The 23,758-nt window shown below is 42.8% G+C and overlaps 1 protein-coding gene across 1 annotated transcript in view; it reads left to right on the forward strand.

Annotated features, from left to right (window-relative positions):
• Positions 1-23,758, forward strand: part of Rarb (retinoic acid receptor beta) — a 648,568-nt gene that overhangs the window by 213,302 nt on the left and 411,508 nt on the right. The gene's annotated exons all lie outside the window — the stretch shown is intronic.

Below are 23,758 nucleotides of genomic sequence, written 5' to 3' on the forward strand. Positions count from 1 at the left end.
ACAACTAAGTGGAGGAAAGGGTAAAAATGAGGACAGAGAACTTGAAAGGAGGGAAGAGAAAGGACAAGTGATCAGGCTCAAGTGGGAGAAAGGATTCCAAAGTCTGGGCTGAGACTCTCTGGACTTTACAAACACTAGCTTGCTTATGAAATAAACCAATTGCTTTTGGAGGGACTTAGAAATTCCCATTGATTTATTCACAGTAGGTAGAAGTTGGAGAAAATCTCATTTCACAAGCTCTCCTCCCATCATTCAGTCCCCCGGTGGCAGGGAGTAAACCTTTCTAAGGGCCTTCCCAGACAGTATGACGTTTTGTTGAATTAATTGGCATATATTGCCCCAAATTTATATGCTTCATCTTTCCACCCAAATGAGGGATGGTTTCTTATTGAGTAGAGTTCTTAGAGTACCCAGAGAACTCTGGAAACTTCCCAGAGAAGTCTAGCTTCCAAACCTACCCTGAAAATCCCAGCTTGCCGGCTGTATCATAAATCTCAGCGGGGTGCGCTTGGATTCCTGCACGCCTCGCTGTATACACACTGTCAGGATGTTTCATCTGGCATCACTCAAGAGTATGTAGAAGAGGGAAATGGGGGAAGTTTTGTAAAAGTGCCATCTTTTCCTGGGCCAAGGAAGTCCTCATGGGACGTTGTCACAAAGCAGGGCTGGGGATGGAGTGGGGACAGCCTTGCAGGAAATTCAGGGTGTGCTTTCTGGAAGGTTCTGTAGACTTCAGCCCTTTCATCTGCAGAATGAGGTAAGGTGAACGCCAAGGTCATGTCACTCTAATGTAGGGTCAGTGTGGACCAGTCATGTCTCCGCTGCCTGTTACAGCAGTTTAAGAAGGATTTAGGCATAGGCTGCGGGTTCACTGTGAGTCTGTCTCAAAAAAAAAAAAAAAGTGGAATGTAGAAGTTATCTAAGAAAACATGCAAAACACATGTATGTGAGAGTGAGTGTGTATGCAGTAAAGAGAGCAGTGGGGGGGAGAAAGAATGTGTGAGAAAAAAAGAGGAAAAAAAGAAAAAATTGAGAGTATCCCAAAGTAATGTGGAAGTTAGATCTTTTAGTTAAATCTTTTTTGTTTTGTTGTTCTTGTGGTTTTTATTATTATTATTATTATTATTATTATTACTATTATTATTATTTTGGTTTTTCGAGAGACAGGATTTCTCTGTAGCTTTGGAGCCTGTCCTAGAACTAGCTCTTGTAGACCAGGCTGGCCTCGAACTCACAGAGATCTACCTGTCTCTGCCTCCCGAGTGCTGGAATTAAAGGTGTGAGCCACCACTGCCTGGCTGAAAGATAGATTTTTTTTTTCAGCTCTGCTCTAGTGTTGCAGTGCCCAGTCAGTAGCCCATTCACTCATGAATATGCGGGGAATATTCTGGGGAAGAATAAATGCCAGTCACGAGAAGATGGTTCACAACTAAAGCCTAAATTACACCAGATAGAACACTGTTACTCTTGAAAGCTGCAAAGTGTTTCTGCTACGTTAAACACATGCAAACATCTTCTTACTTTGGATTGGAGGATTTGCAAAGGCGAAGCCACACTGAGGGTCAAAGGACATGACCTCCCCTCCATCCCCAAATCAACCCTTAGCTAGTCTGTGGCTTACCTTGCCTGAGCAATGGATCAGCAGCAGAGCTTCTCCCTTTCGACAGAGGAAGTCCTAAGAGGGAAATTCTATCTGTAACCTTTGTCCGTTGGCTGCAATGACCCTAAGGTATTATATCTTTTTCTAAGCAACATAATCAGTTTGTTTACAGTAGTGATGGGCCGTGGGCCAAGCCTCTACCACTGGAACTCTGAGGAACTTGGTGGAAACAACTTTGGAGAAGAAATGTAGCCCTTGCAGTGTGGGAACAGAGACATCTGAGTTGGCAAAGCTGGAAGTTCAACTTGTGGATTCAGCAACTTGAGCATGATAGTTTTGGAAATTGGTAACAAGAACCCTCTGGACAACCAGTGACTTTGTCACATGGGCACCTAGAAGTAGTGAAGACTGTAGGAGGAGGGTGCTTGTTCTTCCCAGCTTCCCAGGTAGCTTAGACTTGAAATAATGACACATAAACTGTATTAATTAAAACACTGCTTGGCCCATTAGCTCTAGCTTCCTATTAGCCGACCCTTACATCTTAATTTAACCCATTTCAAGCAATCTGTGCATCACCACGAAGTCGTGGCCTACCAGCAAAGTTTCAGCATGTCTGTCTCCGGTGGCTTGTCTCTGACTCAGCCCTTTATCCTCCCAGCATTCAGCCTAGCTTTCCCTGCCCACCTAAGTTCTGCCTTGCTATAGGTCCAAAGCAGTTTCTTTATTCATTAATGGTAATCACAGCACACAGCGGGGACTCTCACATCAGAAGTCTCTGCTATCAGATGAGAACCTGTGGACAAGCAGGGCAGTCAGTCAGTGTGGTGGAAGCCTTACACAAAATAAGGAAGAATAAACAGCGGCCAACTTGGAAGAATTTCTGGGTAACATAGATGGACGGTCCAATTACTATCTGGTGGCATTCCAGGATTTCTATCTACTTTTTAAGCTTTATGGATAGCAGAGGTGAAGAAGATGGCAGATGCCATTCAGGGCCTGATCTTGGGGCCTTCCCTTTGCTTCTGGAAGTCAGGAATGGCTAAAAATGGCTTCTAGCTACTCAGAGGAATTTTAGTTTGATTAAAACCAACTTCCTGCCATTCAAGTATCAGTGTTTGTTCCTCCTACGAGTGTTCAGAGAACAGGATGATTAAAATACCAGCCCTCAGCCATAACCCCAAAGTCAAATGCCTGGAGGAACTGGGCCTCTCATGTCCACATCTGGAATGATTTGGGAGTGCGAGAAGTGAACATCAGATACACAGTGAGGCTAAGGAGGTCAGCCTATGGTAACGAAGGCGATGGGTGGTGTGGCATGGTTTGCAGGGCCTGCGTGGCCAGAGAACTGTGCTGGGACTCTCCCACTCCCTTAATGTATGTAACATACAAGCACAGCACGTAACATCCCCTTAAGTCTCTCTCCTAAGATATCTGATTCCCAAAGGTACTCCAAGGGTGCCCCTTGGTTCTGATAATTAAAGCCCCTAAGAGCAGAGTGTATGGTCACATGAGTTAGGCAAACACCAGGTTAAACAGAGGTAATTGGTTTTCTTTATTATGAGTTGTTCTAGTTAGGGTTACTATTACTGTGATAAAATATCAGGACCCAAAGCAAGTTGGGGAAGAAAGAGTTTATTTGGCTTACACTGCCACACAGTAGTCCATCACTGAAGGGAGGAACCTGAAAGCAGGAATTAATGCAGAGGACTTGGAAGGGTGGTACTTACTAGTTTTGCCCCATGGCTTGCTCAACCTGCTTTTTTATAGTATCCAGAACCAACAACAACCCAGGTGTGGCACCATCTACAATGGACTGGGCCTTCCAATGTCAATCACTAATTAAGAAAATATCCTACAGTCTTGCCTACAGTCCAACTTTTGGAGGCATTTTCTCCAACTGAGGGGCCCTTCTTTCCTATGACCCCCAGCTTGCGTCAATCCGACATACAACTAGCCAGCCCACGTGGCTTCTGAGGACTTTGAATGTGCTCCTCGTGAAGTGAGCATTGGGAGAACGCTCAGTGAGGGGAAGCATTTCCCACACCCAGGTCACTGCCTTGCTCCGCATTTGTGTAGCTACTTCATCAAGCACTTCAATAATGTGCTTTGTGATAAGCAATCCAAGTGTGGTTCCTGGAAGTGAAATCCCAGGGGAACAGAGATGTCAGAAAACAATGACTACCATGGCCCCATGAGGATGGCTGCCTTGATAAGTCAGAAGCCACAATGGCAGCGCACAGAGCAGGGGCAGAGAATGATGACTTCTGTCTTCATCAGCCACCATGTGAATTGGATTATCTTATAGTGTTCTGATGTCTACATTTTAAATTGAGAGTGTGAGACTGGAGATGATAAAGTCAAGCCTTTACCATAAACTCATTTATTCCCCAGGACATGAGCAAACCTCATTCCTCAGCCAGGCAGCCTGCCAGTAGCTAAATACAACCCAGAGAAAGCCATCGCTGATCCCAAGTCTAACCTAAATCCATGGAGCAAATGAAAGTGTCTATTTTCAATTCATTATTTAGCACAATAGAAAAAGGCCGGCATACAAAGGAGTAGTATTTCCTTCCTATTATGGATTTTCTGACCTCCTCAGTTATGCTCCGACCTGGCATGGTGGACTTTAGTGGCTATAAACTACCCTACTTCTTCACCATATGGAAATGCAGGTTGATTGGGATGTACTTGTTTCATAAAGGAAAACTGGGCTAAAATAAACGCTACTGATCCTCTCCGTGAAGCCGGCAGAATTCTTCTCTACTTTCTTCATGTGACTCATGCTTAGTCTCTCTCATCTGAGGCTGGAGTCACATGCCACTCTCTTCATTAAGTCACCTGTGGCCCTTCCCACCTGAAGTAAAGGTGTTCCCTTTCATGATCCAACCATGCGCTTGCCTACAACTTGCTATGCCTGATATTACTTTCCTTTGCCATGTAAAAATACTGATTAATCTGTCTGTTCAGTATATATATGTGTGTGTGTGTGTGTGTGTGTGTGTGTGTTTGTGTGTGTGTGTGTGTGTGTGTTTGTGTGTGTGTGTGTGTGTGTGTGTGTGTGTGTGTGTGTGTGTACTGGGGTCCCACAGATCTGAGCTCCTCTAGTAGCCAATAGAGAGAAGAAAGACACCAAGAGAGTGTGGTCCCTGCCATTCTAACACAGAGACACGAGGTGGAATTGAGTTTGTCTGTGCCAGCACTGCTGATCAAGGGCCTGGTCTCCATTGGGACTAACACTTACTGGCTAAGTTTTATGTGAATTCCTCAGCCTTGGTTCCCTGTTCTCTTTCTGGATGATGCTTCAATGAAGGTTCTTTCTCCTGAAAATTATGTGTCAACTTGGTTTTGAAAGCTCCATTGACTCCCGTCTCTTTATTGTTCAAGTTTCAATTCCATTTATAGGTAAAAACTCCTCTGAGCTCAGCCACTGGGAACGGAGAATGCGTAAGGCAGTCTAAGATGCAGATTTGGGGATCATCTGAAATCTCAGCAAGTGCTTTCCACTTGACAAGAAAATTACAATTCAATTAGCAGGCATCTCTCTGCCTCTGTCCTCTGCCTCACACTCTCTGGTTTTTCCAGGCAGATGCAGACAGGCTCCTCCACCCCCACTCCCACCTCCCTCCATCATTCTTCCATCTCTATGAGTCCTTTAACCAACAAGCTAGTTATGGTGGCGTCCCACAGAAAGCTTTTCTCTACAGTCATTCAGCTGTCAATCAGGAAATGGTAGCGCAGCTGGGAGATCGATGTGGGGTGTGTAGCATGCTTCAGCTGACAGTACCCCAAGTGGCATTAGTTGTGAGTGCACTATATTATAAGTAGTCAGGGAGAAGCATCTCCTCCAATTGATCTTGGCTATTACTGACTTATAGTTAGAGGAAAGTGTTTCACCAGAATTCAGATCATTGCTTCAACCCCTCCAATTATCTATACAGAGTCCGTATTGGGGTATAGAGATTATTGAGACTCAACCTCAAAACCCAGAGGAGCAGAAAAGTATGGACTGAGAGGGAAGCATGAAAATCTCAAACCTATATGCTTGTATCTGTTTCTCCATTATTTGGGGAGTTGTAATGGTATTTCATTTTGATTTTAATAAATAAAGCTTGCCTGAAATTCAGAAATCAAATCAGCCAGCCACTGGCTCTTACCTCAACCTCAGTCCGAAATGGCGATCCTGCCTCCAGGAATCTCAGAATGAGACTGTCTGTGAACTGTCTTCTCCCATTTTATAATCCTTTCTAGGGCTGGGATTAAAGGCGTGCACCACTGGATTAAAGGCAAGCACCACTCGGTTTCTATGGCAAGCTAGAGTGGCCACTGAGATTCAAGGTGTGTGTTATTGTAGCCTGGTCTGAAGGTTGGCCAGCATGGCTGTTTTACTCTCTGAACTTCAGGCAAGCTTTATTTATTAAAATGAAAATAAAATGCCACTACTGGGAGTAGCTTGTATTTTGTTAGTTTATGGTTTGTTAGCTACATATAAATTTTGGATTTGTGTGTCTCCGGTGAGCTTGCTTATTTTCATCATAACAATCTCTTACAATCTGTGCTGAGGTGCTCAGATCTGAAGTTGACTTTGCTAATGTCCTGCCCTCAGTTTCTTTCCTAAGATTTTTCTCTCGGTGCACACTGTGGAAGTCCACTTGGCTCTGTTTGTATTTAAAATGTAGAATATACAAGCAAAGGGGAAAAATGTTCACACTTCTAAACAGTGTAGAAGCAGGGCTTGTTTCTTCCTATACCCCTTCAGTTAAGTGCTTTATTGGCTTACATTAAGGTAATTACAGGACCATTTGTATGCACTGTCTTACCATGTGTGGCATTTTGTACACCCATTCTCTGTGACTGTGCCTCTGCCATTTTTACATGGGTTGATTTCTGTTTGGTTTTAGCCTTTTGAGTTCTCTGCACTTTCATTAGCCACCTTTTTATGCATTTTTGTATGTTTCAGCGTCTATACATCAGTAGCTAGCACTCCTGTTTATTTTTGTTGACTATTGTCTCATTATTCTTTGCAGCACTGACGACTTTACAACAGTTTCTTCCTTTCCCCCCACCTCCGAACCACTCCTTCAGTATCCTGTTGGCTGTGTCGTGAACTCCAGAGACATTGTTTTATTTCTGCCTGTTTGCAAGTTACGGACAAGAAAAAAAACATTGCTCGCACTTACACATGTGCATGTCTTTACATGGTTTTTCATTACTTCATACAGTAATATTTATCCTTCACCCAGAGAACTGTTTCTAACATATCCCTCTTTTAATATGTGTACATTGTAGTGTGAGTCTGCACAAGTCAACTGTGCCTGTGCTAACATAGTTAAGCATTTATTAATCTGGAAATACATCTTGATTCCCTTTTCTAGTAAGAAAAATTCGTTGGATGCAAAACCCCGACTTAGACATTGTTTTGTTTTCTGTTTAACTTTCAGCACCATGAAGATGTTCTCACATGACTCCCCTGCCTGTGTTACTTCAGAAAAATCCATCATCAGTCTTGTCATTCTTGTTCCCTTGGGCAATGTGTCTGCTTCCTTCTGGCCCCTGTCTAGAACTTCATCTTCACCTTTTGTGTTTAGTTTTAAACATGATGTAATTATGGATGGTTTCCTTTATTTTTTATTGTCATTGCTTGGATTCACCAAACCCTTAAATATTAATAGTCAAAGAGTATTTGAGAATTGGGATGTAGAACGGTACGGCCCTTTGGCACAATGATTTCTTCTGCCTTGGTTTATCCATTGTCTACAGACAGCAGTTCCATCGGTGGCGACCAGTTTCATGTTTGTACGATGGTTACTGGGCTCTGCTCTACTCTCTGTAAGCAGAATCCTCTTTTCCTTGATATTTCTAATTCACTGTTATTCATACAATCGCTTTTCTTTACTTCCTTACAGGCAATGTCTTAAACCTTTCATTATATTTTGTTTATTTACTTTGTGTGTACATATATGTGCCATGCATGTATGGTAAGAAGACAGCTTGGGAGAGCTGGGTCTCTTCTTCCACCATGTAGGTTTCTGGGATTGAACCCAGGTCCTCAGGCTTAGTGGCAAACTCCCTTAACCCTCTGAGCCATCTCAATGGCCAAACAGAGAATGTTTTAATTGTAAGATTTTGTATTGGTTTTTCCCTAGTTTTGTTTCTGCACTGAGATTCACCTTGTGTTCAGTCAATGCATTAATCCTTAACTTACATATTTGATTTTTATTATAATAATGTTTACAATGCTTATTCACTAATTCTACCAACTGTGCCATTCTCTTTTTCTTTGAGAATATCTCTCATGATTGCTTTTCCTCCTATGATCTCATGATACTGACTGAGGCAAATTTCTATAGCTCACATGCTGTGGTGGTCTGGATTGTATAAACATCTTTAAAGACAGTCAAATTTTGTTCTGGTAACCTAGCAAGTAATCAAGTAACTAGAAATTCTGGGTTTTAATCTTTATTGACCCAAACTGTTACTATTGGACCAGAGCTGATAGATATCTGAGGTCCAAACTGATTAAGTCTCACAGGACACTGTAGGTTGAACAAATCTCTTCATACTGGTAAAATGGAAACATCTGGTTCTACTGACTTTGGTGTCTCCTTTCCTCTCTTAGCCACTGTACCTGCTCTCTGGAAGGCACCAGTCTCATCCCAGATGGCTATCTTAGCATTTGACTAAGAACTGATGAACATTCTTCTATTCTCAGTTGGCTGCCATGCATGCTGTGCTTCTCCCTCGTCTCTGCTCCCCTAGCCCTCGGATTCCCTCCAACTCAGCAACTCCAGGTTCTGGTCTCCTCGTTCTTTATGGAGAATTCTCTGTGGCTGGAGGGTTCCCTGGAGAGGTCCTGTTTGCTTGTGTGTTTCTTAGGATCGCAGCTTTTCTGTCTTAGGCCTGGAAAGAGCTGTCTTATGTGAGTGGGGTTTTTTAATTTTTAAATTTTATTATAATTTGCTTTTCACTGTTGAGCAGATGCACACACCACTTCATATGTTTTGAGCAGCCTCAAAGTCATTTAGAACAGAGGGTTAAATTTGACACCTGTCAGTCTGACGTAGATAGACTTGTAAATGTACAAAAGTGATTGCTATTCATGATGCAGTTGTAAAATTTTTATTTTTATTATTTTTTTATTTTTTATCATTTGCCTCATACACCAAAATTGTGTTAACATCAACATTTATTTTATTCTTTACACCTAATTAATCCTTCTATGGACAACAAACATTCAAATTATTCAAATATTTTATGAGTAGAAAATTATTGGTGTTTGAGAATGGTTCTATAAAATTTGGTTTAGTAAGAGACAGAACCTGAAGGGATTCATCACAAGGACAAGGGGGAGTTACTATTATTTCCCTGACTTTATATGGCTATTGTATTTGTCAGTTTTATACCCCATCTGTTTGGAGTTTTAAAATGTTTTTACTATGTCTTTAGATTTTATTTCTAACTATGATGTGTGTATTTTAACATAAGATTTTAATGTAATTTTAATCAACTTGTTTAGAATATGGGTTTTTTTTTTTTTTTGTTTTTTGTTTTGGTTTTTCGAGACAGAGTTTCTCTGTAGCTTTGGAGCCTGTCCTGGAACTAGGTCTTGTAGACCAGGCTGGCCTCGAACTCACAAAGATCCTCCTGTCTCTGCCTCCAAAGTGCTGGGATTAAAGGTGTGTGCCTCCACCGCCTAGCCCTAGGATATGTTTTTTTTTTTTTAAGGAGCATTTACCAGTTTGCTTAGCCCCCCAACATGAACTGATGTGGACCCTGAAATATCAGTATCTTAGCTCCTACTTCCAAGTACACAAGGTCATCATCACTAAGGCAAAATCCTCTATATACTATTGTCTCCACATGAAAATTTGAAAAAGAGCTAACCAGGATTTAGCTTAAATAAAATGTAGATTAGAAGGACATATTATTTGGAGGATGGTACTGAAGGTGCAGGACAAAGAGGAAGTGGCTATGCACTCACTGATGGGAGATGTAAATTCTGGAGTGTGTATCAGTGGGATTTATTTTCTCATAAGTGCTGGCAACGTCTCTGTGCATCAGGAAAAACCGATCAGGAACTCCAACAATTTAAGTAGGTCAATATAAGCTGTAAAAAAAAAAATCCAAAAACCCAGGGGCTTTTGTCTGTTAGCTTGTTAGCGCTGTGACAAATACCTGGGGCCAGTTCATACGGAGAAATAGATTCAAGACTAGATGTCTCAGCAGTTATGAATACTCATTGTTGTTTTCAGAGACTCTTAGTTCATTTCCCAGCAACCACATGGAAAAGTTCAACCCCCCCGTGTAACGCCAGGCATTTAGTAGCCCTCTTCCAGGTTCGCCTGCACACACGGGTAAGGCATGCGTCTATTGATGTAATTTTAAAATCAGGGCTGCAAGATGAAAGCGGATGTGGAGACAGGTGTCAATTAGGTAGTACTGATTCTTTTTACTCCACAGGTGAGGTCGCTGTGATAATTAAACATCTGGTGTGAAAACCATGTTGTCTGGGTTCATAGCCAGGGCCATGGTGTCTTCCTTGTGTGTCTACTGACCAGTAGACCGTTGGGCAAGTCAACTCTGCTGTGCATCCATAAATAATTGGTATTTTATAGAGTTTCAAAACTATTTCTCTGAGGAATAAATGAGATGACAACTGTATTGATTTGAAGAATGCTTGGCAAATTGTAAATACTAAATAAGTGTTAGATAAAATAGGAAGGGTTTCTGGTCTAGTTGGAATTAGTGCTCCTTCTTGGGGGTTGGTGGGCAGCTTATAGGTGTGAGTAGACTCGGCTTTGAAAGCGAAAGCCCCTGCCAGACACAAGCTGTGCTAAAAATACCTACGTGAAAGCTCTTGCCCTTACTTAATTTCACAGTTCTGCTGCCAACTGTGCTCCTGCGCTTTCTGGTGGTATTTTGATTTGTTTTCACAGAAGTCAACAATTTCCCACTTCTCTATTTAAGATAGGTTTGGGTGTGGAGCATGCAAACCCTGTAAAACAGGTGAAATTATAGTTTTTGGAGCCTAAGGACAAGCAGGAGGAAGGCGCGACTCTGACATCCTGGTTCGCGGGGAGGTTGGGAAGGGTAGTCACTTTGCTGCCTTAGGAACTGCAGATGGGAAGAGCATGGGGGAGGGTACCTGAGGAAGGGTCAGGTTCATGTGGACAGTAGCTCTGCCTGCTAAACTAAACTTTCTCATCTCGCTTCATCTTCTCTTCCCTGCTTTCTCTGTCCGTCGTGGTCTGGCTTGATGCACCGTGTCTAATTCTTCATAAATCAGGTGCGAGTCAGAGTGATATTGACAGTGGCTTTCCCAGCTCCATTGTCTTCTGGCGAGAGTGTTATTCGGTCTCCAAACAATCCGGTGTGAACACCCTTGTTTGCTGGCCACACTGGCCTTTGTGGGCGCTGAAAACTTTGATTTATCACTGGAGATAATTGATGGCCGTGGGGTAGAGACCGTAGCTCTCACTCCTCCTCTTTTAATCTTGCTTTGCTTAGAGATCCAGGTCCCAGAACATTCTCAAGGGAATGGGCTGGGAATTTCCCATCTCCCCAATGGGAGGCCATTCATCATGGCCAGGAGTGTGTTTGTGAAAGCAAACAGCACAAAAGTCAGGCCACCTCCAGGCAGCCGGGCGCAGAATAGTGTTCATGCTAATGTATTCATGATGACATGGTTAAGGAGATGCTGTGCTGTCCGGTGGATCAGATATATTTGCTGCTCCCCAAAAACAAACTTTGACGTTTGTGCTTCAAGTTATTAGTATTGAAAAGCAATGTCTCGAGTCCCTGCTAAGTCATTGCTAGGGAGCACAGAAAGCTCTCATCTAATGGCACAAATCTCTTCTTTTTATTAATGTAAACGCGGATTTTGCGCACTTGCAGCTTTATCACAACGCAGCTTGGTATACCTGCCATTCCAGCATATGCCCGGTCTCAAGGCTGCTCTCCCCAGCCCTCTCTCTTAACTTCTGCTGCTTCAGAAGGAGCCCTCGCAGCTCTCTAAGCTGATATGTCTTTCTTAGCATGCAAAGACTGATGGATGTTTAGTTTCTGGGGGTAATGACAGATTCTTCCCAAGCACAATAGTGAAAATATAGTGAACTGGGTTTTACTGTTTTTTTTTTAATTCATTAAAAAGAGCAGAATTTACTGGGTCTTTTTGCTTGTTTTTTTTTTTAAAAACTATTTAAAAATCATTTTTTAAGCTTAAGACAGCCTGTTCTTGTATGTGTGTGTGTGTGTGTATGTGCAAGCATGCAAGTGTGTAACAAGTGAAGTGTAATGCCAAAACTAGAGTAATACATCATGGAAGTACAAAATTGAAGCACGGGGTAAATTTTAGGTTGCTCATTTATACAAACTATTTTCATGATTGAAAAGTTATTCAGGGATAAACAGGAGAACAAAGGAAATTTAGAAATCACAGCACCGTGAGCCCCTGGATCCTTTCTCTGGAATGACGAGGACCCTGCTGAAATGTTCTTCACTTCCATTCATTGAGTTTAATGAATTTACAGCAGACACTGTTGAAGTAGCATTAACACGCAGGATTTGCGGCTCCTGTTTGTCATACACCTGTTGACCTAGGCACCGTTTAAAGTCATTCATTGCATCCCAGTGAGGTTCAGTAACGGCGAGCTTTTTCTTGGCAGAGAAGCCTGAAAGGAATTTGAATTGATAGATTGATGTTTTCTGCATGGATGACGTAGAAGAAAGATGGAACCAATGTTCTTCTTAGATTGTATCCCGAGTTAAACAAGAACCTTTTTAAATTCCAGGCGAAGATAGTTCTCAGATGTTCCATGCATTAGCTCTCAAGGCCCCCACTTGATAACACAGAAATCGATGGACCTTGGAGAAGAACTTCTTAACATTGCCTTGGTTGAGAGATAACTTCAACCCAAGTCCACGGACATGGACTTATAAGAAAAAAATATTTATTTTTCAGATGACAGGAAGCAGTAATTGAAATCCATAGCCAATCTGATTGAAAACACAAAGTAATGCAGACATGGGACAGCTTTGAAAAATTAGCAGCCCCCAACTCCCTCCTTGGCACTTTTGAACATTACAAAAAAAATAATAACTGCATTAAAAATAAACTGACTTTGGGGCTGAAACTGCAACTCTGTGTTAGGGTGCTTGACTATACAGTATGTACAATGTTCTATAGTCCATCCCTGCACTACAAAAAATAAAATATAAATTAGTGATGTTGATATGAGAACCAGGTGCCCTTGTGGTTTTTACTGCTTCCTTAGGGGGGAAAAGTAAATATTTGAGAAATTTCTACTGCCATGTGTTCTTAACTCATTACATGCTTAGCATATTTGTACTCCAGTCTCACCGCTTACCATCTCAATACCAATATTTAACTCATTTGTGCAATGTTTTTTTATTATAAGAAATAGTTCACTGTCAGTCTGTCATCTCCTAGCCTTAAGAGGAATCCACAGTTCCTTTGGCCACAAGTCCCTGAGCTCCAAGGAAATTAAGTCTGGGGAACAAAACGTTGTTCTGGGCATTCTCACTGCACACCTTCTCTTGTCTGATGTCATCCTTGAGAATGACGTTATCCTCAGCGGGGACAAAAGTTTGTCACATTTTAGGGAGAGTGCTTCCTGATATAGGTAGCAATTTTCTTCTCACTCAATGAAAAATGAAAGTTAAAAAATGAAAGGACATGAATGCTTCTAGGTATAGCAGAGGAAGAATTTATTACAGGTATGTGGGAGAGCATGGAAGAGGCAGGGGCATCTGGGAGAGTCCAGAGTGGCCAGGGCCAGACTGAGCTGTTCCATGTGGGGAGGGGGGAGAAGGAAAAAGTAGAGAGAAGGGGACCTGCTACAGCATTCAGGAGGCCCAAAAGAGCGTTGGGGTAACCATATGGCTGAATTAAATAAGGAAAAGTGCAGCCTAGCCCCTGGGCTAATGAGTTTAGGGTAGAGGACAGAGTCTGGGAGCCATGTCCTATAACTGATAGGGATTGGGGGACGCTGGGAGAAGGTTTAGCATCTACTTTACTTTGTGAAATAGGCACCTCAGTCATTTGTCCTAGCTTTGAGACCTAACACTCACTTCTTAAGTTGAGATGAGACAACATAAAATGTTTATGGTACTAGGGAGCATCACCAACCACAAAGGAGCCCCACTGCGTGCAGAGCACAGCTCCCTCTCCAGGCAGCTGCTGCCAACCTCAGGCATCAGCTTTTCAGACTCACCCCATGCTTCATGTCTGGGAAGGGATGGCTCCCTTTGAGAGGGATATGGAGTACTCCATCATCTCAGAAGTACTACGTATGCGTTCCTGAAATAAAGTACGACGCCCATTAGCTGTGCTCCAGAAAAGCAAAGCTGGGGAAAGAGCACAAGGAACTCTGTCAGCCTGGTGTGCAATGATGTAACTGCAGGTGGATTTCTCCACCATTGTCGCTGGCAGCATCAGTGGCAACTTGGTCCTGGGGTCAGACTAAATGTTTCCTCAGAAGAGCCTTCTGAAGGACCCTGTGGAACAACCACTCAGTCCCCAAGGGACCACATCACCTGCAATGAAGAGAGAAAGGGGTGGGGAAGAGGGGAGGGGAAGAGTGAGGCTAGAGAGAGAGGGAGGGAAGGAGGAAGGGAAGGAGAAATATTCTGTTGTAGAGAAGAAAGCCTGCAATATGAGGTGCTACTGTTTTCTGAGGGACTGCCGTATCCTGATGGGCCAAGCAGAATTCAGCTTGTCCCGGGATTTGATGGGACAATGAAGCCTCCAGCGCTGTCCTCTCTCTCACTAAGCACGGGTAAGAGCATGGCAAACAAGAAAAGTACAAGGCTGTGACATTTGCCTTTTGGATATTTTTATCCTAGGAAAATGGCAGCTTTCACCCAAACTTGAAACTGGACGTTTCGTTTTGCTCCACACCATCTATGGAGCCTCACATGGGAGAAGTAGAAATTTTATTGACTTCACAATTAGGGTTTAGTTTGTTTAGATGTTTTTCCCCCATTTGCTTTCCAAGTGGTCATAGACATAAATGCCTACAGCTAAAGATGATTGGAATATTTGTCGCGTGTGTGCTAAAAGGCATTTGTAACAACCAAAACAGTTGGAGCCTTTTAAAGGCTCTCTGGAAATTGGAATCGGAACATCTGTATAAAGAAGCAAAATGGATTGCTGCTGGTCTCAGCACTCACGGAGAAAGGTTGAGTTTGGGGTTTATTTTCTCTCCGTGGTGCTCTGGGCCCAGATAGTTTGGCCCTGCATATTTTGCAAGTTATTTCCCAATTGCTAAACGTGAGAGCTGCAAGGTAGCTGAATCAAAAGAGGCTGGGAGACGGATCGTAGGGCCTGAGTGGTGGTGGGGCCACTGGCCGCGGCACCCATGAAAAAGCTATTGCCGTGCACCCAATAGCCGTGCAGTGGGTTTTGTTCTTATGGACTTGCGCTGTTTGGATAATTGAATGGCTATGCTAGGCCTCACTGCAGTTTGAGAGGCATCTCTCTCAGAGCAGGGGAAGCAGAAGCAGGGAGGAGCACTTTGCAGCCAGGCTGCAGGAATTTGCTGAGCAGGCACTTAGGACCGAGGAGGCCAGGCTGCTTCTCTGCAAAGTTCATGGAGCCTCCTCCATCTGTCAAGAGATGGGGAAAAATGTCCAACCAGGAAGACTGAAAACGGTGGGTGAGTTTGGGCTTCAGAGAAGATGGCAAAGTCGATACTCCAGATGCCACCTTCCACACTCAGTTTCCATGTGCATTTCTTTGCTTAAGATTTTCAAGGTGCTTTTTAAAAATATATATATATATATGTGTGTATGTGGGAGATGGGGTTGTATATGTGAATGTAACAGTCACAGATGCAGACACAAAAGTTAGAGGTGCTTGTGAGTTCCCTGCTGTGGGTGCTGGGAACTGAACTCTGGTCCTGTGAAAGAGCAGTAAGAGCTCTAAACTACTGAGCCACCTCTCTAGTCCTGCCCAAGATTTTAATGAAAATAACGAAGTTCCATTCACAGACAACGAACGCTTCCATTCTGGTATCTATGAGGCCTCCCTGTGCCCCCATCTAATGCTGTGGGTACCTGTGCTCTGCCACAGCTCCTGTTTGAATTCTCCTGTTATCCTGGAACAGCGTTGCTGTCTTCTCCTCAGTGAGATTAGGTTGGAGTTGCTTCATTATTCGTCCTGTGACACAGCACCGTTCAGACCTCCATGATGCTAGTCCATTCATTCTAGAGTGAGTAGGGGAAGATTTTGTCCCTTTCTGTTAGTGTTGTTGTTCTCGTTATCCCCAATTCCCACGTGGGCTAATAGTTCTTCGGATCTCCTAAAAGGGAAGGATGCAGCTTAAGAGATGATCTCACAGAATTACAGCCATGAAGATGCGGGGACTCAAAGGCACCATCGTCGCTGGCAGCACACTGTGTTCAGAGCTCCCTCTGCTTCCTCATTAGTACCTAATGAACCCCCCTGCTTGGGTGGAGGGCAGGGGTGCTGAGGACCACACTTCCTTACTTGTGTATCTGGGTCACCTGCGCTTTTCTTGGGTGTTATTGCACACGGGGTTCTATACCTTAGTCTCTTCCTTCTTAAAAAGCTCTTGCCTCTTGGAGCTTTTGTGATGCAAAGGAGAAGACAGTCTGTGGACTTACAGCCAACATTCCAGGCCAGGCAGAGGCACACAGACTGGCGAAGGAGAAACACCAAGGAGGGGATAGCTGGCTCAAGTCACATACTGTGCTAAGTGGTAGGGCAATCCTCGTATGTAGAGCTTCTGTCTAAGCTAAGAAGCTCAGTGCCAGGAATGAGCGAGGACATGGTAGCTAGAACTCCAAGGCACGCAGGGTCCTGGCACCAGAGGAGACAGGGAGCCGCTTGCTTATGTGAGGCCAGGAAGGGAGCACACTTGGTGGCAGTACTCATCAGCATCTTGAAAGATTTGAGGTACCCACATTGGTAAGGTGGGAACAGGGATGTGTCCGCATTCAAAGCTGGTGTGCCACTGTGGCAAAATGAGCTGCAGAATCTCACTGTTTCTGATGTATGTTCTAGAGTACCAGGGATACAGTTTGCTTTTCTGATTGTTTGTTTGTTTAAAAAGAATGTCTGTCTTACATGTAGTGTTGTAAGGAGGCCGCTTCTTGGTTCCTGGCTGATCAGCCCTGAAATAATCACATTATTTACCATATTATTTAATTCACTAATTAAGAAACCATATTATTTAAATCACTGCTTGGCCCTTTGGCTCTAGCTTCTTATTGGCTAACTCTTACATCTTAATTTAACCCATCTCCATTAATCTGTGTATCACGAGGTCATGGCCTACTGGCAAAGTTTCAGCGTGTCTGTCTCCAGCAGCGGCTCTGTGGCTTCTCTCTAACTCTGCATTCTTCCTCCCAGCATTCAGTTTAGTTTTCCCCACCTAGCAAAGTTCTGTCCTGCTATAGGTCCAAAGCAGTTTCTTTATTCAATAATGGTAATCACAGCATACAGAGGGGAATCCCACATCAATGTAGGATCTCAAATATATTAGCTATGGTCTTATAAAACCCAAAAGGACTTAGGATGCTGCCCACTATCACTATGTAGATAGCAGCCTGAGGCCTGTGGAAGTCCTAGAATTTGTGACAGGTGCATTGCTTGTCCAGAGCTGAGCAGGACTCTACAGCCATTGATACCTACACACTGACACAAAGCACTCAACATCCTCCTTTGCCATGGACAAGGAACTAAGCAGACCACTAAGGACCAGAAGAACTATGTTCAGGGCTTTCCATCAGAGTCCAAGAGTAGGAGAGATCATGAAAGGCTTTCATACAGACAGAAGGCTTCTTAAAGCAAGCATTTTAGAAGCTTTGCATATAATAAATTAGCAAGGAACATTCTGGGGGCCAGAATGATATGTATGAAGTAGCCAGAACTGGTTGTCAGTAGAAATGCTCAGAAAACATGAATTCATAAAACTCAAATATTTTCTCATCTTGTCCAGGAGAAACAAGGCTATATTCAGAGCAAAATCTCAATGATAAGGTTGGTTTGAGTCTCAAGTCCAGAACAACAGAATGTCTCAAGAGCAGACTATCTGGAGAGTGGGTTTTGTCCAGATCTGCAGGAAAAGATGGGGGAGTCAGAAGTTTTAAGGATAGTGCCTCCATAAACATTCTCAGTGCCTGCTTCCAGCCATCTAGGGTTAGATACCATCTTACCTCACCTTGCAATTCTACCTGTGGAGACCTTCTCTTTATCCAGTGCTGAGGTGGTTACCAGCTCATCAAGTGTCTTCATCAATTAAGAACAATGCTGTGAAGGTCTGCCCAAAGGCAGGGCTTGTCATCCTTATTTCACAGGTTCCTTTTCTTCAGGTCCTGTCTGCATCCCTGTCCAAGGGCATATTAGGTGAATATGGATGCCTGGCTCTCATGTCTCAGACCTTTATATTTACATAGCATATAATGTACTGATTTGCTTGTTGTTATCTCTGACTTTACCTTCCTTTTCCCAGCATTCTCTCTGCCCTGAAAGTCCTGCCTCGCCATTGGCAATCAGCTTTTTATTAACAATGAGATCAATACATCTTCACGGTGTTCAAAGTTTGTTCCACAGCATTAAACTCAAGTAGCCAGTCACATTACATCCACGGCCAAGCGCAGAGAGAATAAATGCCTTGGCGGGATTGCTGCTTATTCTTAGCTAGCTTTCTTCATTCGTAGACAGTTTGGACTGCAGCCTATGGAATGTTGGCACCCACAATTGGCTGAATCTTTCTACCTTAGTTAATGCAATAAAGAAAATCCCTGATTGGCATGCTCTTGTCCTAGTTAACTCCTCACTGAGGTTCTTGCTGGGTGATTTCAGGTTGTGTCAAGTTGGTAGTTAAAACCAACCTGCATGCAAGTCTACAAACACTTTCACCACACCCCTCCTATTTACCCATCGTCCTCTTTCTCTCCCTTCCCATCCATTATTTTCTCTGTTCTCATACACAGTTTTTCTTCTACTTTTGTATAATCCATGATTTTGTTTCTATATAAAATCCAGGATGCACACATGAAAGAAAACATAGCTTTTTCTGAGTCAGTTTAATTCACTCAATATGATGATCTCCAGTTGTACGGATTTTTCTACAAATTACACAGTTTCATTTTTATAGACAAATAAAACCCCATTGCATCTATGTCTGTATACACACATGCACACATAATCAGATTTTCTGTATCCATTCCTCTATGGAGAGCATCTAGAAGGTATGTTGGATTTTTGAGAGCTTACAGAGCAATTCGGACACAAAAACTTGGCAGCACGGACACAGCTTTTGAGGTCCTAGACTCAGGAGTGATTCATAGGACTTCTCAGCATCACCTGGGAACTCACTCCAAATGCAAATTCTTGGATTCCATAGCTGACTAAGGAAAAATATATTCTGGGGCTAGAGCCAGAAACCAGCTTCCCAAGGGACTATGGTGCAGCCAAGGCCCTGGCCATCCATCCTCCCAATAGGTTTATGGTGTGAAACATAGTGACCAGCTGTCTGTCATTTTCCATGAAGCCAGAGCTTGGGAGAAATCTATTTCAGCCCAAATGACATTGCAAACCATTTAGGTCTGTATGAAAAGATCGATTTCCCAGTGGTGCCGGTTGCCCAAGCAGTTAGAAAGAACTGAGAGTAGATTTGGGAATTTGATTTGGAGGGGGCAGAGGCAGGTAGCTGGTATATTGAACCAACAAAAGAAAAAAGGGAAAAGGGAAAAAGAGACTGGCCTCTGGAGAAAATGGGGAATGTGAAGCTCCATCAACTGACTTTCCTTGAACCTTTCCAGTCCTCTCCCATGCTTTGAAATGAAGGGCAGTGTAGAGGGAGACTGCTTGTTCATTCCTGGTCACCCATACACAAAATAATCACACAGAAACAATATTAATTACAATACTATTTGGCCAATAGCTTAAGTGTATTTCTAGCTAGCTCTTACATCTTAAATTAAGCCATTTCTATTATTCTGTGTATTACCATGAGGCTCATGGTTTACTGGCAAGGTTCCAGGGCATGTCTGTCTCCTTTGGCAGATACATGGCATCTCCTCAACTCTGCTTACTCTCTCTCTCTCTCTCTACATCTCTGTTTGGATTTCCAGCCTGGTTTTACTCTGTTAAGCCATTGGCCAAAAGTAACTTTTTTATTAACCAATGGCAATAAAACATATTCACAGCATACAGAGTGTAATCCTATACCACCTCCCCTTTTCTGTCTAACTAAAAAGGAAGGTTTTAACTTTAACATAGAAAGATTACATACAACAAAATAGTTATCAAGCAAGAATTATAGTTAACAATATTTAGTCCATTTACATTTGGCATATTAAGGAAAATACTCTATTATCTATCCTATCTTTGTGAGTCTTAAGTTTTATATCTAATCTATCTTCTATAATTATAACTATCTTTCTTCAACTCCATCAAAGATTCCAAAAGAATATAATAGCCGGGCGGTGGTGGAGCACGCCTTTAATCCCAGCAATTGGGAGGCAGAGGCAGGCAGATCTCTGTGAGTTCGAGACCAGCCTGGTGTACAAGAGCTAGTTCCAGGACAGGCTCCAAAACCACAGAGAAACCCTGTCTCGAAAAAGAAAAAAAAAGAATATAATATCCCAAAGTAAACAGGAAGAGTATTATAAACAACTTCCAAAACTCTGAATTGACAGAGATATCTTGTTGCCTGGACAGTCATCCAAAATTCTTTAACATTGAGGCATCCCTCCTACAGGACCATAGTATCTGGCAGACTTTTCTATGAAAGGAAATTTGAAAGACTGTTTCACCTCTATTGTTTGTCAGTCACTTTCTTCTGTGTCCTGAAGAATGTCTAGCAGACTCTTTAATGAAGCAAGAACCCTGAAGTATCATCTCATCTTTAGGCAAGTACAACAGTCATTTTTCCATGGGTCCTGCATGTCCAGTTCACACAGCACACCATCAAGCAATCCAGGCAAGAGCAGTTTCTTGCCCAAATGACTAACAAACTCCATAAGGATCCTCTTTTTATGCCCATCATCATCTTGAAGTAGATTGGTGCTCTTACAACATTTTAAATGCCATATTCTGTTGTTTGAAAGACTTAAAGAATACCTATCCATCTGAAATATATCTCTGTACATCTAGAAAACCTAACTAACACGACTACAAGCTTGAACATTATAGATGACTATCTATTAACCTGTACATCTTAATTATGCATTACTTTTTTAAATGAGCTATACAAACACAATACCTTAATCAAGAGCAGAAATATACATATAACAAAATTGACTTTATATTTGTTTCAATAGACCAAGACCCATACTAGTGCAAAGTATTCATTTCTATCATATCTCCCTTTAAATGAAAGCAAACATTTATAAAAATATTTGGGAATTTGGGCATGGTTCTCTCCAAACTGCTTCTTACTTTCCATTGGGTGAAGTATATGGGGGTTCACAGAGACCTTTTGGGGGATCTTGGTTCATCAAACTACATTAGCCTGGAAGGAATCCACAGGTTCTCATCCTCTGTGGGAACAAAAGCAGAACCACTTTTCTAAAGCAAAATATTCTTAGACCCAAATTTTGAGGCCAAGATACCCTTGAAACATATATGTTGGTTTAGCTTAGCAGTCCTCATAATCAAATATCTCTCTGTAGTCAAAAAATTAAAAAAAACACAATAATTACATAATCCAAACTTTCTGTGCATATTCCATCTTTATGTGTCTTATTTTTCTTTACTCCTTTAATCTATAACTGTCTATATTCTTTCTCTTTAAAGACTTTGTTTTATTTTTTCTATACTTTTTCTTCTCTCTCTCTCTCTCTCTCTCTCTCTCTCTCTCTCTCTCTCTTTTTCTCTCAAGCCTAAAAACATTTTTAAACACATTGTGACCCATCAAGAGGATTATTTCTGTCTGAATGCGTCTTTATTACATATTTGTAATTATTTTCTGACCAGGAGCACGTTTTATTTTTTAATGTTAAGTGTGTGGCTAAGACCAACTCTGTGGCCCTGCCTGCTTGCTCCACCCAGTTCATCATGGCGGAGGTGTGTTTACTGGCAGCTTTAAGAGCCATACTTTCTTCCCCAGCTCAAGGGGCACAGCCAGTTCACTTTGCCATGGATTGACAGCTAGCACTCAGCATACAAACCCCATTTAAATGCTTGGCCTCCTGAAAGATCCAGAGCAGAGCTGTTTGTGCAACTAGCACAAACCAGTAAGCCACTGTTTCTTAAGTAGAGTCAGTAAGTCTTCTGTTAAAGGAGCCGTGGCAAACATGGTCACCACTAGAAAACAGAGCCCATCCGAAAAAAATGTGGTTACCAAGAAGTTGCACTAAATTCTGTTATTTCCTGTCTAGAATTTCTTTTCAAGCTCTCTCAGGTGGATGTAGTCAGCCCACTTGGTGCACCAAATGTAGGTGAATGTAAATAGAGTCGTCCCACACTAGCTCAGAATTGAGTATAATAAAGAGTTCTTTATTTAAGGGTGCAGACCCACAGATCATAGTCCACTGCATGAGCAGGACAGCAGCTGAGAAAGAGAAAGAGAAAGAGAGAGTGAGTGAGGAGAGAGAGAGAGAGAGAGAGACAGAGAGAGAGAGAGAGACAGAGAGAGAGACAGAGAGACAGAGAGACAGAGAAACTGTGCATTTTTTTGGTACCTAAGGCCATGCCCAACCTGGTCCAGCATCTCAAAGGCCATTGGCTAAAGGAGTTTTCCCAGCAGGAGCATCTCTGATTTCTGCTATAGAACTCAGTGTAGTTGAAATCACTCAGACAGCTTTGGAACCCTGGGAACTTTCCACAGCAGGAATATGAGGCTGGGTCATGGCACAGTGCCTTGTCCCCTCTCTGCTCCCTGTGACTGGTCTGTTTAATTATCATCATTTCCTGCAGCTACAATTGTTATTTTCAACATTATAAGTCTAAATAGGAGAATATTAACTAACTTCCCCATTGCCTTTTGTTGTATGATCGTTCAGGATGGCTGGTCTTATATTTTTCAAATATCCCCATAGGACTTCACCCAGTGGTTGCCTGGATTAGGTTTCTTTGGACTAATGGTGATTATTTTTAAAAGAATGCTTGTTTCCGGACTGTGGGATGCTCAGGGAATAAATGGACAATAAGTGGGCTTAAACTGAGAATGTGTGTGGTGACTGAGGGTATTGGAAGGCAACATAAATGCTTGTGGTAGGCTGGAGGCCACTGGGGAAACTGTGGGGGAAAGTTGGGGGTGGAGTTCGTTAAGGCTGATGCCTTGTGCAAGCCAGCATCTCCGGACTCTTCACAGGGAGTGTCAGTCACCAATTCCAAGGTGCTCCATCACACTTGCCAATGGTCCCAAAATTTCATCACCTTTTCTCAACCAATATTTGCCTTTGTGTTTGGAATTGGTCTTATTTGACTTTAGCTATTCCCATCACTCAGGGGTGGATCACTTGTGTCTAAAACTATAGAGAAGATGCTGAAGAAAGAGGACAAAAAAAGGAGGGAAGAAGGTAAGGCAAGCTGCTCTTCCCTGAGCCAGGGTGGGGAGGATGAGCTAGGAACTTAAGGTGATTAATGTAGGGGTGCCCACACGGTGATGATGTGCCCTGTCCTCTCAGAAACACACTGGACAGAACACAGAGAAGGAAGGGAAAGGGTGTACACTAGTGGAGTGTGAGGTATACAGCAGCCACGAGGTGATGGGATCAGCTTTAAGGTGGGCTGTTCTTTCTCCATCCCTCTGAAACCTCTTCAGTCAGCCTGTGGGTTCCCATGTGGACCTGGGTTCTATTCCTGACAGTCAAAAATAAAACGGGGTGGGGAGAGAAATCTTTCCCTCACCAGTAACCTTGCTGTGTAGACTTTCTAGCTTTGGTTGGTTTGCTTTCAGCAGTGTGTCTAAAAGAACATGAGAGATTTGGAAGGCAGAGGAAAAGCAAGCAACAGGAGCAACGCAGGAAATGCTGCTCATTGAGTTTCCGCGCTTGGTCCACAATGCAGGGACCCGGCGTTAGGAGAGGTTTGGTGGCCTGGAATGTAGCTTGCCATGACTCTCTGTGGAGAGGAACTGGAAAGTGCTGGAGGGCTCTTGGCGCCATTAAAAGCAGAGGAACTGACAAAGAAGGCAACAATGAGAGATCAGGGATAACCACGAG

This window comes from Microtus oregoni, unplaced genomic scaffold (assembly GCF_018167655.1).
Source record: "Microtus oregoni isolate MIOR12 unplaced genomic scaffold, Mior012 000013F_ref0000133, whole genome shotgun sequence".
NCBI classification, from domain to species: domain Eukaryota; kingdom Metazoa; phylum Chordata; class Mammalia; order Rodentia; family Cricetidae; genus Microtus; species Microtus oregoni.